The sequence below is a fragment of the Empidonax traillii genome, unplaced genomic scaffold, assembly GCF_003031625.1.
Source record: "Empidonax traillii isolate 1590-97213 ecotype Southwest subspecies unplaced genomic scaffold, ASM303162v1 scaffold22:size5013007, whole genome shotgun sequence".
NCBI classification, from domain to species: domain Eukaryota; kingdom Metazoa; phylum Chordata; class Aves; order Passeriformes; family Tyrannidae; genus Empidonax; species Empidonax traillii.
Window position 1 is genome coordinate 177,986 of NW_020955215.1, and position 19,779 is coordinate 197,764.

The following is a 19,779-nucleotide window of genomic DNA, read 5'->3' on the forward strand; positions in this document are numbered from 1 at the left end:
GGACTGTGATTTTCTATGCTTTGTACCTTCGGGAGATATAAAAATAACCTGTGCTTTGCCAGAAGGCAAGAGAGAGGATGTTTCAATATGAGATTAAAATATAAAGGGCAAGTGAGGAAACAGAGCTGTGAAAAGTGAGGGGAGCAAAGGTGTGATGAGTTTCTATTGGAGATGGGGGAAAAGAAGTCTTATGGAAAATTGCTCCAGGTAAAAATGCTGTTGTCTTCTGCACTAGCTGCACTGAGAGCATCTCTGGCTGTTTTGAAGAAACCAAAATAGGTTTCTTCTTCTTCTATTTCTTTTCCTGGGGCATGCTGGCTGAGGGATTAGAAGATTTTCATGAAGATCTTTGCTCCTGGTGAGGCTGGAAGGTGCTTGTAGGGGGGGCCAATGGCAGACCATCCTCCTCTTCTCTTGCACTCCAGCCTTCCTTCACCCGCCCCACTCCCAGTGCCAGCTCCTCTCCCTCCCCAAGGCTTGTCAGCTCCTTTCTTCCCCACGGGCAGAGTGTGAGATTGAGAAGAGCCTTCCAGGCAAGCAGCCCAGGAAATGTCACAGAAGAACACCAACATTTTTTCCAGCAGAACTGAACGTTTCAGGCAATATTGCAAAAAAAGCAGCACCTCGCACCCAACAAACCAGGGGACTCACGAGAACAGTTTGCTCCAAAGAGAGAATTCTTGACCCAGTGAAGCCTGCCAGGTGAATGGTGTGAAGGGATGGGAGGCCAGCTGGGATGTTGCAGATGATGGGATGAGCAGAGGCCATCTGGGATAAGCAGAGATGTTCCACAAGGGTGGTTATGAGAGAAGAGAAAGCCAGATGTGCTTCCACTCACAGCACAAGGGCTGAGGGGAAGAGGGATGTCTGACTATGGATGCTTTAGGGAATAAATATCCTGGAAAGGGAGCAGGGGAAGCTTTTATCTAAAAAGGGCGGATCGTGAATGAACTTCAGGAAATGACATGGGATGCTGCGGCTCAGGGGCAGCTCGTCTCCTCCTGAGGTGTAATGTGGGTGGGGGAAGTTCACATGAGGGCTATGAGCACATCTCAGCAGCTCCACTGAGTTGTGGGAGTGGCTGCATGATACCTGTACCTGGAGCAGCAGCTGGGCTTGACAACTCCGGGAGTCCCTTTTGATGCCACATGCCTGAACCTGCTCATCTCACCCATTTTTTCACTACTGCCTATCTGCTGTTCCCTCAAGCAATGGAAATTTTTACCTTGATTGAAACTTGGTAATGGTAAGAAAAGAAAAAGAGAAAACAAAATCAGAAAAATGCTACACCATCACTGTCAAAAATGTTTCACTTTTTTCCCCAAGGCCACCACAAATCTACTCTGAGTTATTTTACATTTGCTTTTTAAACATCTGCATTCAGAAACTGCTTCAGCTCAGCTCTGTCATTTCAGTTATTATGTGCAAATCATTGCTTAAAGTGTTAACAGAAACTAACTTTTTAAAAATCATAGTTAGATCTCCTCTCCTGGAATTTATATATGGAAATTTTATATGGATTCTTTATTTTGGGTAGTTGATGGAAAGGTACAAAGTCTGATCAGTGAGCAGTAGGTCAGAAACTTCTTTATATGTCATGCTACCTTGATCAAAGGGATGGTGGAAGGTGTGAAGCTGCTGGTAGTGGGGAATAATTTCACAAAATATTCACTTGAGCCTCAGTCATTGAGAATGAGAATTTTGACAAGAATTTCAAAAGAATTTGGGGCTTGTAGGAATAGGAAGAATATTCAGGTTTTATTTTTTATTATAACTAGAAGTTTGGAAAAGCTGTTCAGCTTTGTGCATTTCGTTGCTCATGACCCAGCTACTGGTTTTCAAACTCTAAACCACTGCCTGAATCCTTAACTGATGTTAAACCCAGGTGGATGCTGCCTGAAAGCCCTTTCTGTTTAAATCCCTGTTTAATGGATGTTTCAGTAAATCAGTGTTTTCAGAGGGAATGGTTTTAAGCTGACAGAGGGCAGATGCACCTCTTGTGTTCTAACTGACTCTGGCGAATTACTGAGCTTTGAAAATTTTAAGCTTCTGGACAAACATGAAATTTTAGTCTGGGAAAAATTCTGAGCAACCCAGACTGCTTTTACTGCAATCAGAGCTAAAGCAGAAGGCTTTGGAGCAGTGAGGGTAGATCGTTCTGTGTCCTTACCAGCATGGGTCCTCGAGTATTGGAAACCTTATCCCTTATTACAGTAGCAGCAAACATGTATTGAAAATTTGGCTGGCATAAAAACAATTTTTTTTTTTTAATAGCTCAAACTTGTTTATCACTTGTTACAAACAAGCTCACAACTTTATATACCTAATATAAGTGTAAATGAAACCATCTGTTGAATGGCTTCCCAGTATGGAATAACAGATGCATAAAATGTGCCATAAACGGTGCTGGTGGCTTTGAACCTACTGTGGGAGGCCAGATTGTTTTCAATCTTCTCCCACAGTGATTGATTACCCTCTGGGTATTGCTCAAGTGGCGTGTTCCTGTTCCACTTCTCTCAAGCACGAGTCAAAATTGTAAGCCTTTGGAAAAACCTGACATTTTGGACCGGGAAAAATCCTGAGCATCCCAGTCTGCTTTTACTGTCATCAGAACTAAAGCAGAAGGATTTGGAGGACCAGCATTGCCCTGACCTTGGCCTGGAGGGTGGATCCTTGAAAGGAGGTGATTGTCCTGCTCTACTCTGCTGTTGTGAGACCCCACCTGGAATAGTGTTCACAGTTCTGGTGCTCCCAGCATAAGAAGGATTTGTTGGAGCAAGTGCAGAAGAAGCCTTGAAGTTGAGCAGAGAATTAGAGCACCTCCCCTATGGAGCCAAATAAATGATTTTTCAGCCCAAAGATTTTAAGGACTCCTCACAGCTTTGCAGTAGAGCTTTTAATTCCTGTGTTTCAAATTTGAAATGTGCACACCATATACTGCTGAAGTTACTTCTTGCACGGATTTTACAATAGTTGTGGAAAAAAATAAGATGAAAACCCAAAGGGAAATTATACCTTTGAGCTTGAAATGCGTGCTAGGATTGCTGTGCTTCAGGAGAGAAACGCTTGTCTTTGCACAAACCAGCCTACAAGATAAAGAAGGATATAAAATAGATACCAGAATTTATTGGAGTTGTAGCTCAAGGGGTCTCTAAAGGCTGCTGCTGCTGGTAACCCTGTAATGGGGAGTACCTTTGTGTTGGGAATTCATGTTGCCTTTTGCTAGTGATGGGCAGAATGTGCATCAGGATAACCCAGGTTTTGTTTGGCAGTGGTTCTGAGAAGCACACACAAAGATACAGACAGGATAATTTTATATTTTTTTTTAATCATCTATAGTTTCACTTTGATTTCATCTCCTAACTTTGTCCTGGAATTGCTCCATTTGATACCTGCCATTTTACTGGAAAAGTTTTTTTCCTACTGCCTTCAGCAGGCTGTAAAAGCTTTAACTGAAATGTCCATCAGATAAATCACCTTTGGAGGTGTGAGTGCAAACCACAACATTTCAGGGTTATTTTAGCAGCTCTTCTAACCTTTTCCTTTCACTGACAACATAAAATAGATAGGATGGAGAACAAACAGCCTCTGGTTTATCTCAGTGGAGTGTTAGTTCTCATTATCTTGCACAACAAAACCTTGAGGAAATTTAGTTTAATGACATTTTGTGTTGGGATAGACAAAGATTTCTCAAGAGCTCCGTAACAGGAATTTCTTGAACATATATCACTTCTCCAATCTCCTCATCCTTTCTTTTGCTCCTTTGTTCCTCAGTGAAAGTACTATTTACTGTAAAACATTTATTTTCACTAGCTACAGACTTGCAGAAATTCAGATAATATTTCTTTTAAAGAAACTCTTAGGGTTTTTTAAATATGTGAATACATGTAAGCGAGTTCTTTGAAGATCATTTTTGGTCCGCTGAGGCTCAAAAAACCCAATGAATATTTATAACAACCACCACAACAAAAGGAAAGAAGAAAGATATCAAGTATAGACTAGAGAAACTGCTTTAAAAAGATCTTCATCTCTTTGGTAAATTACTTTGAATGCTATTTTCAAAGAAGCCTTGGGGAATTAGGTGCTCAAATTCCATTAAACTTCGTAAGAAAATTGTAATCTTATCCCTCTGGTCTCCCAAACAGATCCAAGCTACCTTCTGAATACTGTTACAGAGAGAAGTGTTTAGAAATTAATGATTTGCATCTCGTTTAAAAATACAGGATAATTTGTTTTCCTCCCCATTGGGATGATCAGTTGTAGTTTTGGTTTGCAATGAAGAGCTTCATGAAATGTGACAGAGCAACACTACCTCTACTCCCACCTGCAAATTCTGGTTGGGAAGAATTTAAGGATTTTTATACTGGTCCAGGGTTTCTAAATGGACCTCAAGCCTCAAGCCCAGCTGAAAGGCTGAGAAAAAGTGAAGAGGGGCTGCAGCGTGTCCAGTGTCCAGCACAGGGCTAAGCTACTTCTCTTGGGAAATCAGTGAGTGAAGGAACTGTGGGCAACCAAATTCTGCAAGAAGGTGGATACCAAGGAATGGATCTGGTGAAAGCTAACCATGGGTCTCACTGCTGTAATTTTGGGGTCAAATCACAGCCTGAAAAGACCAAGTCATCAAACCAATACAGAAATCTGTCCCTGTACAGGCAGAACATTGGCAGTACCAGGCCTGCATTTTGCTCCTGATCCTGAACTTACCAAAAGACGTGGACTGGCTTTCTGAATGGAGCTTTTCACAGTGCCAGCTCATCAACCTGGCTAAATTAATCCATTTATTCCATTACAAATATGATTTGGATGGAAGAAAAAATAGATGAATTAGGTTTTAATTGAAAAATTGCATCCCATTTGACCCTTTAACAATGCATTCATAAGTTTGTTTCATTTAGGGACGGTTCCTTTCTTTAAAAATGTATTTAAACTAATTACTAAATGCAATTTTTTCATATAAAAAAGCCCTTGGGCTTTTCATTAGAAAAATTTTGGAGCCATTTTTTTTTAAGTTTTGAAATTTCTGTGTCTGGTTTTCTTAGCTAAACCAATGAACTTGCCTCTCATACTTGTGAATGCTTTCAGATGATGTAAATAAAGAGTTTTTTTCTTTGACTTGCTGTAATGCTGAGTGGCAAATCTTGCACAGTATCATCTTCATCTGACGGGTTAGGCAATTATTCATTAGTTTCACCTTTCATGTTTTCACATGGAATTGGGCAAGGGTAGGAAACAACGCAGATCAAGGAAATGGTTGATGGCAAACAAGATGCATTACCAAGCACTGAACATCGAGTTCTCCACGAGGCTGAGTAGATGATGCTTTTTGTCTGGGCTGACTACCTGATACAAAACGTTATGTGTCAAAGTTGTCTAAGATGAAAGAAAATAAGTCCTTCTCTCCTGTTTAGCTGACTTCTGTTTTGCTTGTTCCCATCATTTTGTGACAAATCATGTGATGCCAGGCATTTCTTTCAAAGCTCAGTACTTTTAGTCATGCACGTATATCAGTTTTGGCTTCCTAATAATCCTCTGACCTTTGTGATTGCAAAGAGTAAACAAACAAGATCTCCAAAAGTTCAGGGTTAAATATGTATAAATATATATCTATGAATAGATGACAAGAGAACAATTGTATTAATGTTCTATTTTGGACTTGCAGAAGGCTGGTATTTGAAATCATGATAGCTCTGTCCATTCATACTTTCAAACCAGGATTTAAATTCTTTCTGTGATCAACTTTGTACCGTATATTAAAAGAGTCTGAATTCTTTCCCATTAAAGCTAAGGGAATCTTTAAAAGCTAATTTAGTGGCAGTTTTAAAATTTGGATTAAAATATTTCATATTCCAAAAATGCATTCTCTAAAAAATTGTTCCTTGAATTGGAAAGGGAGCAGTAGCAGTCTCCTATTAACTTTCTGTAGGACTGTCCCCATGTAACAGATATTATCATTTTCACAAGTACAAATTACTTCTTTTTCATCCTTTCCTTTTAATCCCTGTCACTGAATTCATTATTCATTTTACTGACACATCCACTAAATGAGCTAAGCCCTATTATGATTAGCTTCAAAATATGCTAATCAAAAAGCCTACAGTATAAATATTTAAATTTCAGATTTTAGTAAATCTACCTTATCAAAAGTAAAAGGAAAGAAAATGAAGCAACTGAGCACAAGTATTATGTATACTATTATTATAGGAAAGTATCAGAAACCCTGCACAGAAAAGCCTTAATTTTTTAATATATTTTTTTTAAAATAAGGGTCCTGTTGAGAAATGTTCTTGCTATGAGTAAGTAGGCAGCCTGTACCTACGCAGTGATGGTAATTAGAGAGGTGCCTCGTCATTCTGACAGGCACCACTGCTGTCGATCGATCCATCTGATCAGATGGATTCAGCCCAGAAATATTTCCACATTGAACTGTCAATTTCTTTAAAAATATATTTATTGCATCTGCTTTTGGGTGACTCTTACCATAATTTCACAAAATCATTTAGGTTGTAAAAGACCTCCAAGGTCATCAAGCTCAACCTGTGACCAATCCCCACTTTGTCAACCAGAGCAGAGCACTGAGTGCCACATCCAGTGGTTTCTTGAACTCCTCCAGGGATGGCAACTCCACAACCTCCCTGGACAGTCCCTTCCAATGCTCGATCACCCTTTCTGTGAAGAAATTCCACTGATGTCCAACATGAACCTCCCATGGCACAGCTTGAGGCCGTTTCCTCTTGTCCTGTCCCTTGTTCCCTGGGAGCAGAGCCCGACTCCTACCTGGCTCCAGCCTCCTGTCAGGGAGTTGCAGAGAGTGTGAAGGTCCTCTCTGATTTTTCTCCAGGTCCCCCCCACTCCTTCTCTCCAGGCTGAGTCCCCTCAGTTCCCTCAGCTGCTTCTCATGACTTAGGACTGAACTGTCTCTGGTCCATTCAATGAAGACGGTTCTAACACCCATGAATCACATCAGAGTGCTAGTGGTTCAGAGGGTGGAAGGACTAAAACCTGGCAGTGAGTTAGAGAAGCATCAACAGAAGGGTAGGAGAAACAACAGTTTCCTGAAACATCCTCCTAAAGATGCTTATCTTGGCCTTCACATGCTGATGTGCCCAGCTTTGTGCTGGAAGGAAATGCTGCACTCCCAGCCTTGTGTCATTCTTCAAGAAGTGCTGAATAGGGGAGAAAAATCTGTGTTGAAAAGATTCAGTCCTCAGTGGTTTTGTTTGTTTGTTTGCCTTTGCCTCCAGAGCTTCCCATAGTTCAATATTCAAATGTCAATTGATTTAACAGTCCATGACCTACAGCTTTTGTTTATAGTGTGTTTTGTCAGTTGTTCAATTCCTTATGTTATCCTCATCATCAGTAAACATGAATCCCTTTGATCTGTGGGTGAGAAGAGACCAACTTCTGAATGTGTGTTTAATCTCATCTTTTGCAGTTCCAAAGGGTTTGGGGCCCTTCTTGCATTGCCAGTGAATGGACGGAAAGGAGGAGGAGGAAGATGATGCCAAAATGATTGAGCATTTGTCCTAAACTTAACAGGGAAATTTTCTATAGGAAGAGAAGTTCTGCTCTTCCCTTGCTGTTGGTGAACAGATGGAAAATGTATCTAGCAGAGAAGTTTCACTTGCATCAGACTGTATCCTTGAAACACATTAATGATCCTCGATTAATGAGACAGTGTCTAAGGTTCTTTTGGTCTCATATATCCACAAAAGCTTGAGCTATGGGAATGCATGAAAGGCCAAATTCTCAGCCGTTTTCCAAGATGGTTTCACTTAAAAATAGAAAGATCAGCTTCCTGCAGTTGTCCCAGGGTATCTGTAAATGTAGCTTTATCCCATTTTAAAACCCCAAGGGTTGCCATGAAGCTTTTCCAGGCTATATTCTATACCTGTGCCAACATCTTCCACTGAACAATTACTGTATAACATTGTACGACTGGGCAGGAATAAAGAATTGTGTATCTCATGCTATGAATTTTTTATAAGTGACATAAAATTTGAAATTGTTGGAAACATTAAAAGGAAACAAAAATCCACTCTAATTTTATTTTTCCAGAAGTATTTCTACAATCAAGAGCTGTGTTTTAAAAGCCACTAAGTAGCTAGTTCAACCCAGAAACATGATATGGAGTGTGTTAATGTTGCTTTGCTTTTTCCAGTAATATTCTTTTTGGTATATATCTTTTCAGAGCACATGAGAGAGAACAGAACCCCACATCCCTACCAGCCTGAAACAAAAATCTACACAGTATGAAAATACCAGCAATCAATAATTCCCGAACTGGATTCCATCAGTGGCTACCCAAACTTATCAGACTGCCTGAGGACAATTTCCTGCAGAAAACCCCATCTGAACCAAGTGATTAAGCCAACAAGTGATGATAACATGCTTTGAAAGTTAAGCCAGGGGTGATTAAATGTCTGTGAGTAATAAACAGAATTATTTAGGAAGTATTTAGGAAATGAAGCACAACTCCAAACACAAGCACAGCGCAGGGTATCATTAGCTGTTGTAAGCAAAAAACCATTAATTTGTGGGACAAGATAATGGTTTGACGTGAGAATCTGTCTGTTCCATTAAGTCCTGTTTTCTCCACTCTTTAAAATGCCTCCCTGTAAGCTGAGTGCTGTGTTAAAAGAATTTAACATGCTCCATGATGCATTTATACATTTCATAAATCAAAGTTGCTTCCGTGACCTCAAAAGCCTCTTTAGCAAATGCCCTTTGGAAAGGGATACCTCAATATGAAGAAAATTTGGCTCTTTTCAAAATGAGCTTCCTTGTGGGCCACAGGGATCATGGTGAAATTTGACTGGGAGAAGCCCTTTGCAGTTGGAACTAGAACATACCAGCTCACATTTTGATCTATTCACTTGCATCCTATTTCCAGACAATAAAAGATAATAATTCAAGATTTAAACTTTGATGGCTTCAATTGCTTAGCAACAGATTCAGCAAACTCAGAATGTTTCAACTCTGAAATTTAAAGAACATTTGGGATCTGGAAAACAAATGGTACATGGATAATTTCATTATTTCTTTTGCCGTAATTGCAGGATAATAAATAGGTAAGATCCAGTACAAGCAATCATTGTGGGCTTATAAAAAGGCAAGTGATTTGACCTCTAAGAAGCTCTTAGAAAACATTTCTGTTTTAAAATGTACAGTCAATAGCACAGAGGTATCAGAAAATAATCTTCAGAGCTTGATGTAGCTGCGCAGACCGCAAGGTTTAAATCAACAGGTCCTTATTGTTGTCAAACAGATTTCCTGATTAGGGCTGAAACAAAAATTAAAAAAAAAAACCAAACTATTTTTTACCACTAGATAGAGTCAGTTGGAGCTTGGGGATTTTTGCTATAAATATTGATACGCCCCCACAATCACTATTCTGACTCATAAGCTTTCTCCTTCCTGTTCCCCTCTTTGGCTTCAGTTTTCACGCTAATGTTACACTTCTTACTCACCAAGTGTTAGAGTCACTGCTGCCTTCAGCACAACTTTAAAAGCCTTCCTTTCAAATCCTAGGAGGGAAAGCACAGTCTGACAAATCACCTTTTATTTATCCTGCTTGCTTAGGAAGCCACCTGCCTTGGGGGAAAGGCTTGTTCTGAGGCAGCACCTGTGCTGCAGGCCTGGGGAGAAGTTCCCCCCACTCCAGCATGGGATCTGGTTGGCACTGGGCTTGCTGGGAGTGTTCCCCTTCCTTCTGCTTCTCCTGTCCCTTCACAGCCTTGGGCAGTAGAATGTGCTGGAATGGCTGAATGGAAAAGTTTTCACATGGCACTGTTTGCCTTTTCTTCCTCTCTTAAACAGGTTGCTCTGAAAAGACTCAAAAGTAAATCCCAAAGAAGCCACAAGAGCTTTCCTGCTGATGTTGAATCAGGATAAAGCACAGGGAAAACATATTTTTAAAGGTGGGTACAGTGACCCTGCTTGTGAATAAAGGCAGAGCTGGCTGAAGCATGGAAGAGTCTGACCAACTCTTTGGATAAAGGCATGCATGGATTTCACAGGGTGCTGTAGCTGATGTCTAATGACATTTGGAGGTTTGTAAAACCAATGTCAACTCACTTTTCCAACTTTAAATTTACCCTGCAGGTTTTCAAGGTGCTTAAGCTAAAATTACAGTTTTGCAGGAGATGTGAATTACCAGCCTTGGTCTTCCTCCTTCCTTTCGGTTTGATTCCGGGTTTGCTGAGGTAATATTTATTCAATTCTGTGGTGAAGAACTGGATTCTTCACCAGTTTCCAACCAGGTAATGCTGTCACCTTGCATCTAGAATTAGTTTGTTTTATTAATAACACTTTTTGATGAACCTTCTTCAAGGAAACCTCAGATTCACTGCATCACTTATTTTTTCCTTTTTTTTCATTAACTAGGTAACTTTACTGGATTGAATAAACAGAAATTTCCATTAAATAGCTGCTCTGTTTTATTTGTCTCTCATTGTGTTCTTTTAGTAGCTTTATTATTTTATCTCTTTTTATATCTTCAATCCCTTTCCTTGTAAACTTAGTCAAACTCTTTGGTTAAAAACTCCTTTAATGGAATTGCAGCTCTTGTGAACAGCTTCCAGTTTTAGCATTTGTATTAACATTGTCGTTAACTCCTTTTCCAGATCCTTCAGATCTCTTGCATGACCAATCCCTGATCTAATGACCGTTGTCTGGTCTTTAACCAATTTATGTCAGTCACTGCTCCAGGCCTTTTTGGTTTATTACCTTCCTTCAATTGCCTTAGTAACCATTTATCTATGCTAGTGCCTGTCTTAATTCTATGCTAGGAGTTGTCTTAATTCTATACTACTGTATATTAGGAAGAAATCCTTCACTATGAGACCCTGGCACAGGCTGCTCAGAGAAGCTGTGGCTGCCCCATCCCTAGAAGTGTTCAAGGCCAGGGGGGACAGGACTCGGAGCAACCTGGTCTACTGGAAGTTGTCCCTGCCTGTGGTAGAGGTTGGAACTGTCTGATCATTAATGTCCCTTCCAACTCAAACCGTTCTGGAATTCTATGATTCAATTTGTAAATAAAAAGAAAGGACAGTTTGGTTTTAAATTGACATGTTATTGTCTGCTCTCGGAATTTAAAAAGAGTTTAAAAATAAAGCAAAAGCCTCTCCAGAATGAGATGTTAAGATATTCAAACACAGCTGACAATCGAATCAACTGCTCACAGTCTCGAAAACATGCAAAGTTTTGTCCCCAGAAATGTGGCTGTAGAGATGAAATCACTGGTTTATGGAGGCTGTGCTGGGTCAGGCTTGAGAAATTTTACTACTCTTACCTGAACATTTCCCCCTGATCCCTGGTTTCAGGTGAATTTGTGACAAACTTTTTGTTCTGTGACAAGAACTACTCCCACCCCACACTAATTGCTTTATTATTACTCATCCTGCCACAATATCCTTGCTCTCTAATCCTGTGCAGTAAATTGAAGTGGCCTTATTTCTATACCTTTCTGCCTCCAGCCTGGAAACAGCCCAACCCAGACTATTTTGATGGGAATTATCCTGGAAAAATAATCCCAAGCTTCTCTGTTACATTTCTTGGCCTCTTCATATTATAGAATCATAGAATGGTTTGGGTTGGAAGGACCTTAAAGATCATCTCCTTCTCCCCAAGCCCCAATCAATCTGGCCTTGGACATTTCCAGGGATGGGGCAGCCACAGCTTCTCTGGATAACCTGTGCCAGGGCCTCACCACCCTCACAGGGAGGGATTTCTTCCTCATATCTAATCTAACCCTCTTTCAGTTTAAAGCCATTCCCCTTGTCCTGTCACTCCAGGCCCTTGTAAATAGTTTCTCTCCATCTTTCTTGTTGACTCCCTTCAGGGTACTGGAAGGTCACAATTAGGTCACCCCAAATCCTTCTCTTCTCCAGGCTGAACAATCCCACTTCTCCCAGCCTTTCCTCATAGGAGAGGTGCTCCATGATCCCCCTTGGGCTGTGAGTACCCAAGCACACAGGGTGACAGAGTCTGCCCCAGTTTGACCAGCGGCTGGCAATGGTCATCACCTCTTCCATGGATATCTCTGCATGGAGAGCAGAAGGTCCAATGTCTGCTGCTCCCTGAGAGACTCCAGAAAAGGCAGAGATGAGGAGGAGATGAGGCAGCAAAGGGATGAAATATGAGGGTATCTGGGCAGGTGCCTGCCTTGCTCCTACCTTTGGTTTCCCTGCTCCTTGGCTATAAATAGATATGCCAGTATCCAGAGCTGTCAATCTAACATCCTCCACCCTCATGAAGGTAACGTTTAGAAAGTGACACAGATTGAACATGTAAAATGCTTTTTAATTTTCATGTAAATTCCATCTCTGCTCTCCTGAGTCTGGAGGTGTCCAAAATTTGAGAAGCAGAAAATAGAAGACTTTAAAAGAAACACTGAGCTATTTGCCAGCTTCTCTGCATAAAAAGCAGTTAAATGTGCAGAGTTCTGAATCTTTAAATACCATGAATTGGGTTTTATATTCTGTCTTTTTTTCATGCTCTGTCCATGATTCGTGTATCAGTTCGTGAGCTGTGCTTGTTATTGTCCTTGTAACAAGCAGCTCCACCATTTCCTTGTGTTTGCCAACTAATTAGTTAATTACTGGTCCTGGCCCTCAGCACACTGAGTTACTTATACCACACTGGTTACTGTGAGGGTGGTGAGGTCCTGGCACAAGTTGCCCAGAGAAGCTGTGGCTGCCCCATCCCTGGAAGTGTTCAATGCCAGGGGCAACCTGGTCTAGTGGAAGGTGTCCCTGCCCATGGCAGAGGGTTGGAACAAGATGATCCTTAAGGTCCCTTCCAACTCAAACCATTTTGTGATTCTCTGCCACCCAGATGAGTTTTGACAGGAAAATTTGTGGAAATATTGTTTTAAAGTGTTTATTTCACAGTGTTTTAAGAGAACAGGAACTGGGCACTGTAGGACATGAAAACGAGTTGATGTCCCTTTTTCATGTGTCCGTGTCACAGCTCAGATCCTGTAAAGTTCTCTCCGTGTCTGACCTCAGCTGACATTGCTGCAGAAAAACTGCTGCTCCTGCAGGAACGACTTAGAGGAGATGCAAGAAACCTCAGCAGTGTTTAGCACTTGATTCACATATTTCTGGTTAAAAAAAAAAAACTTGCACTGGAGAGCTAAAAGCCTCTGTAGATCAAGGCAGATCCAGGCAGTGAGTGCCTGCAGGCAGAGCAGCAGAGACTTGCCAAACTTATCAGAGGTCCCTCTCCGGTTTCCAAAAAAAGGAAAATCCATTCTTTTATCACCTCTGAAATATTTTTTTTATCCTTAAAGATACCCTGTGGTGCACACACACACTTTACCTGGTCCACTGGGAAACTGAGTTACGAATACAGCACCTCAAATTATACTTAATTTTTGGTCCTTGTTTAGACAAATATTGAAATATGATTAATGTTGCTTCCAGTCAACTGAGGATCTGCTCCATTGTTGAATAACGTCAAGAAGGTGAAACTATTTACATGTGCTCAGAAGACTGAAACAAAGATGTGGAGCGGACTTACCCTTGTGTTTGATTATGGGATGCTCCAAGGAACAATGAGTTAAGCAGGACATGCAGGCTGACATGTGGATTTCCTTGTCACAGGGAAAGTCTCATGGATGTTTCAGTTGACATGTGTCAACTGATATGTTGTTATGTTTTGGGATTTTTCCTACTGTTTTCCAGGTGTTGAATACAGAAGGAATTTTCTCTTAGAAATTTATTCCTGTTTTTTCAGTGAGCCTGGGTTCACGGAGAGGATGTGGGAATTTTGATGTGACAGGTCAGCTTTGGGTCTTTTACAGTGCGAAAGTGGGGCTGGTGAATCCATTCAGAGAGATTTCTCCACCTTTCTCCAACATGACAGATGATGTGCAGCTTGTTTTGGATCCCATGCTCAATACTGGGGGGCTTTCAAATTACGTAAGGGGGCTTTGAAATGAAAAGGTGTTTCAGTGAATTTTGTCTTTTTCTGGCAAACTATGAGCCAGAAGATCACCCTGAATCTCTGGGTTTCTGGTGTTTGCCTCCATTAATTCGATGATTTCTGGAATCAGTGTTTGGTGTGTGACACACTGCAATGATTCTTAACTGACATATTATGTCAGGTGGTAAAACAGTACTATTTTTATTGCATATTACAGTCACATAGTGTATTTTTCTTATTTGAATGGATTTAGAAATATGCAGAAAAGCTTTCCTGGGGAATATCATACCATCCTAATTTTACTTTTGTTGAATGATGTCCAATGTCTGCTTAAAATTCCCTGTTCTGATGAGTATTCCAGCTGGCAAACTAGAACAGTCAGAGTAAATTCATTTCAAAGTGCAAATTATTGTTTGCCAAGATGCACTCACTCTCTTTGCAGCATTCAATCAGCTCTCCCTGAAGCATAATGGGTGGAGAGAGTGAAATGGATGAGATACCTATTGCAATTCACATTAATGTTACTAATGGGAGTCCTAAATGAGAATTGGATCAGGCACTAGATGAATTCATATGTCTCTCTACTACTTAATTAATCAGTCAGTTTATCAGAAATTATGAATACAGCACTTCTGATCTTCAGGAAAAGCTCATCCCCCCCCTAAAAACCATGCACAGCTCTGATTTTCATGGCTGAGAAGTGAACGTTTATGAGCTGCTCACTACAATTCTGGTTTGTTTGTGGTTTTGGTATTGTTTGGATTTTTTGTTTGTTTTGTGGTTTTTTGTTTTTGTTTTTGTTTTTCTTGACTGAAAAATTTCTTGCTTTTTTTCCTGTTCTTACTAAATGAGCATTTTCATAGAAAACACATATTCCTATTGAAGAATTTATGTGAAAACAGCCTTTTAATCATGTTTTACTAGAACTGTTTAAAATGTAATCCAATCAGTTGCTGAATTTGTACACTCTGAACATCCATAGAAGCCTGGGTTGTTTATTCATAGAATAGGTAGAACCATTTTTATGTGGTATAGATTTTTTTTGTTCTTTCTTAGAGAATCACTAGAAATGTTAGTGTCCAGATGCTTTGAGATTGTATCAGTTTATGATATTTTTGACTGATTTTTATACTGGTATTTCATAAGACAGATATAGTTCAATGGGAGATTTCGAAATTAGTGACAGATTCACTACAAAGAAATTATTTGTTCTGTGATTTGAGGTTATCAACCAACTTCACTTGGTTTACTGGATGAAGTGAAATAATTTCAGAGTACAGTGTGTTCAAATCTTGACACCTCTTCTATTTCAGATGCTTAGTTAAGTTGGGGCTCATTGGGAGATAGAATGGTCCAAAACACTGATATTTTTAATTAGCCTTGAGGTTAAGAGGCAAAGACACTTCAGGAAGATGTTGGTGATGTGGGGGTGGGACTTGTGACAAAGCAATGTTGGTAACAAGGACATGTGGAAATCATTTGGGTTTCAGCCTAGTGATGCTGCTGGGGTACTTCAGTCCCACCGGTGGCTGCCCTGGGGGACTGAGTAAACTTCAGGTTTTTAGGATTTTTAGCAAGGTTTGCCTTGGAGGGATCTTGGACTTGAAGCGAGGTTTGTGTCCCAGTGCTCTGGCTTTCTGGACTGTGGTGGTTGTATTAAAAATCCTGAAGGAAATAGGAATGAAGAAGATGGACAGCTTGGGATTGCTTCTTTTTCTTGGGTGGATGTTGGGAGTGGAGCAAATGAGCCTGAATGCAAGATAAAAAGAAATCATCTGTGGAACTGGTGGTCCTCTTTGTCTGTCTTCTCATGTACATCTTCACCAAAATATTAAATCTTGACAACCCTAAAATTAATTTTAAAGCTTCTGCTTCTGTGGTGTGAGGTTGTGGGGTGGTTTTTAACAATGGCTTGATCTTGGTTGATTTATTCTGAAGTTTTTCTACACTGGTCTTTGTTGTGCTGGGTTATAAATCAAGAGCAAGAAATCTAGGAAGGAGTGGATTACAGTGTATGGGATTAAACTCAGAGCTTGTCATCATTAACTCTCTCTCTTGAGGATGATTAGTGGGAGAATGAAATTATCCATGTGGATAGTTTGAATAAACATTTTAGGAGCCAGCAAACTGAATTTTTTTGATTTGGCATTATTTCTACCTTTCATTTTGTTCTCTCTTTCCTAAGTTTAGTATGCATTTTTCACTTATGAAGGCTGCTGTATTTTCAGTATAAAACATATATTTTCTAAAACAGGGAAGCTAATTTAAATATTTGTTTCATTTGAAAGTTGATGCATTAGCTATTTTTTTACTAAACCTTCTGTAAAGTTAGCTCCTTTTCAAACTTTTCACATGTATTAAAATATATTGAATTTAAGGAAACTAGCAGAATATATATATATATTTTTAGTCAATCTCTCCCTCAATTTCCAACCATATTGAGTTTAAAGTAGGCTTGCATTAGGTAGCAGATTTTCACACACCAGTAACCTACCTTACAGGCTTTTCTCTTTCTATAAATATTGAAGTTCATATTGAGTTTATACTGGAGAGCACAAAGCTTTCCCAAGGTGACAGCACAGTGCCCTTGGATTGCTCTATGCACTGATTGTGTGGGGATGTGGGGGCACCAAAGCATTCTGCTGAAGCAACCCTAAGTAAGCTGGGAACATGACAATCACAGTTTTCTTTCCTCTTTCTTTGCGTCCTCGGTGGCCTTTTGTGGTTGGTGTGACAGGAAATAAATCAACCCCCTCAGCCTGATGAGTAGCAGTTAATTCCCGTGGTTGTTACGGGGCTGGATTTCAGGATATTAATCATCTTCCTGTATCTTTTGTTCTTGTTGGTGTGACAGAGAGGGTGCATCACCGCAGAGTAAGGACACAAGCAGCAGGGACTGAGGGCACAGTCTGGACTGGACTGAAGGCTCATGTGGCTCTGAGCGAACGCTCAGAGTCCTGATGGTGGAGGGTCTGGTCAGCAGATGGGGAAAAGGGAGTTCAGATTCCCAGTGGTTGGTCCAGGGAGGTTCAGCACTGGCTGGTGTCCAACAGTCCCTCACTGGCTGTGCACGAACAGTCTCAGCTGATACTGGAAACGTTTAATCGATATTTTTCCGTTGACAGCTTGAATTTCAGTGGGTTGGTGAGGCAAATTGTGGGGGATGTAGCAGCGTTCCTGACCTCAGAGGACCTTTCGCTTGTGAGCAGTTAACAACTATTTAATGACTGAGTAGCTTTGATGTTCTGCTAATGTTCCCTCCTTTGCTCCCTTGTAGTAAGTAGTTTCCGGTCCCTTAAGCTTGCTCTCTGCCTGCATGAGCCAAGAGCTTTACTATTTTAATGAGAAAGGAATGGCTCGGTAGACTCGGGCATAAAAATTTTTATTTGCATCGTACATGCAGGCTGGAAGGAAATCCTTTAATTAAAGGCCTGAGAGGTCAGAGAAGATATATGGGATGAATGAACTGAACTCATTTATCAGTATATGTATAAATATGCATGAATTCAACGAACTGGTGAAAGCACAGTAAGTGTAATTCATGCAGTGAAAATTTTAAACATGGAAAGAAAAATCCAGGAAGGCTTTTCTGCCTAAATCATCAAAGTGAGAACAGAGCAGAGATCAATTAAAAACGCACACATATGGCCAGACTCCTCTGTGTTAAAAACACCTCCAGAATCACTGTTCACTCGTCTAAGAGAATTGCCTCTCTGTGAATAAGTGTTTCAATAGTTTCAGAATTTTTAAAACATATATATTAAGTAAAATAAATAAAAAGAACAGGAGGAAGACACAAACCCCCATTATTCCCTAGCTCTCCCTTCCCCCTGAGTGGCCTGACATATGCCCTTAGCCTATCCCTCCAAGTCCCCATATCAGTAACCCTCAGGATCTGATGTTCCTAGCCAGGGTCCCACCTTATTCCTGAACCTTCTGTGTTCCCCTGTATAAAAGCTGTCTTCTTGTTTCAATAAACTGCCATTTTGTGGGTCACATCTCTCGTGTGTGTGTCCCGTCTCCCAGTGCAAAATGTGCCACTGGGTCTTGTAGCAGGTCCCCTCATAACCTGCTATAGAAATACATGCTAGTTCTGCCCTCATAACACAAGGGCCTATTTATAACTAATAATTTTGGATTTGGCTATTTTGGAACCAGCAAACCTGTATGGGATTTTAATAGTGAGAAATTCTACATGTCACAGGGTCTGGGGGGCTCTTTGGCACTATGAAGTGAACAACTTGCCGTTGAAAAAGAGCCATTCCAATATAAGAAAGAACAGGCAATTTTAGTCAAGTTAAATTAAAGCCTGTCTAAATTATAATTTAATAGTTTTGGGAAGGGGGTTTAATGGATTTTGTTTCAGTAATGGAAACAGCAGGTTCCTCTAGCTCAGCAGTCAGTGACACCAAGTGCCATGCAGAGCGTCAGGGTAATAGGCATCTGATCATAATAGAGAAGCTGCAACGTGGAGGGAGAAACTCCAGGCAAGAAGTAGAAGAGCAGAGGTGCCCTGAAGCTTCCCTGCAGCGAGGATTTGAACTCTGGGACAACTGAACATCTGTTTCCAAACATCCATGTGTGTCTCTCAGAGATAAAGCAAGGGGAAATTCTGGCTGCAGGGAATCACCAGTCTCCCATTAAGCAAATAACATTGTGATAAGGAGTGTACTGAGACTAGAATACTCCCTTCTGGAATGTAATCTGGATATTGCCATATTTTTAATAGTTCTGCTTTTGGTTGTCTCTGCTTAAGGAAGGCTGTGCTGGGTGTTTGCACTTCCAGAATTCCCCCCACTATATAAGTTACTCCCTTGGTTCTATGACTCCTCATTCCTGTGCATTTGTTTCCCTTCCATTTTGGCCCTAGACATATTCTTGTGTTGATTACGTTTTTCAATACAATCATTGTAATGATTTCTGGATCAATAGAAATTTGACCCATCCTTCAGCACTGCCTGTAAACTCTTCAGCTTCTTGATATCCCTCCAAAACCACTGAGCAGGTTCTTTGTTTCCAGCCCCATTTCTTACCTTCACTGCATGGGCTCTGTGGACCCAGGCAGCCTATGCCTGGGGGGTTTGGAAGGCCCCTCTTCTGTGAGCTTAGAGCATCACTCTCTGCAGAGGCTGAGCCTGCTGGTCTTGTGCTTGGTGCTGAACTGGGAACACGTTTTGCGTTGTTCATTTATTCACATGGAATTAAAAGTACTTTGCATCAAAAATAACGGATAAGTAGGGCAGGGTGGTGAGTTAAAAATAAGCTGTGACATGCTTCAAGTGTTCCTTCATGTCCAGTTACGTCTGATTGCTGAACTGCTGCAGTGACCACTGTCACAACCATTTCCCTGGCACTGGCAGATGCAGCGAATGCAGCATCTCTCTGACTGCTGGGCTTCAGGACTGGGGCTGCAGAGGAAAATGCGAAGCTGCACTATCCCAACCATGGCACGTGATAGGAAACAATCTCTCTCGGCAAATCCAGATTCAAAACCCTGCACCGAAAGCATTGCTCCATAATTTAGAAGGAGTGGGTGGAGCAGGCTGATCACCAGCCACTGCTATTACTCTATTACTGATGCTCTAAAAGTTTTGGAAGAAGACAAGCTGAAGTTGTTCAGTTATTAATAGAGATGTCATATTTTATTCATTTTGGATGAAAAAAACATAGGGTATGGCAGAAATTTCCCTGAAATTGAAGGGCGACGTTTTCAGAACATCGAATCATTGAAAAGAAGTTGGCCAAGTGACATTAAGAACCTTGGTTCTTAGGGATTGTTTTCTACACATCTCTTTCAGTCATCTCCTCACGCCATCCAGCCAGCCACAACAGCTACTCACTAGATTCCCTCCT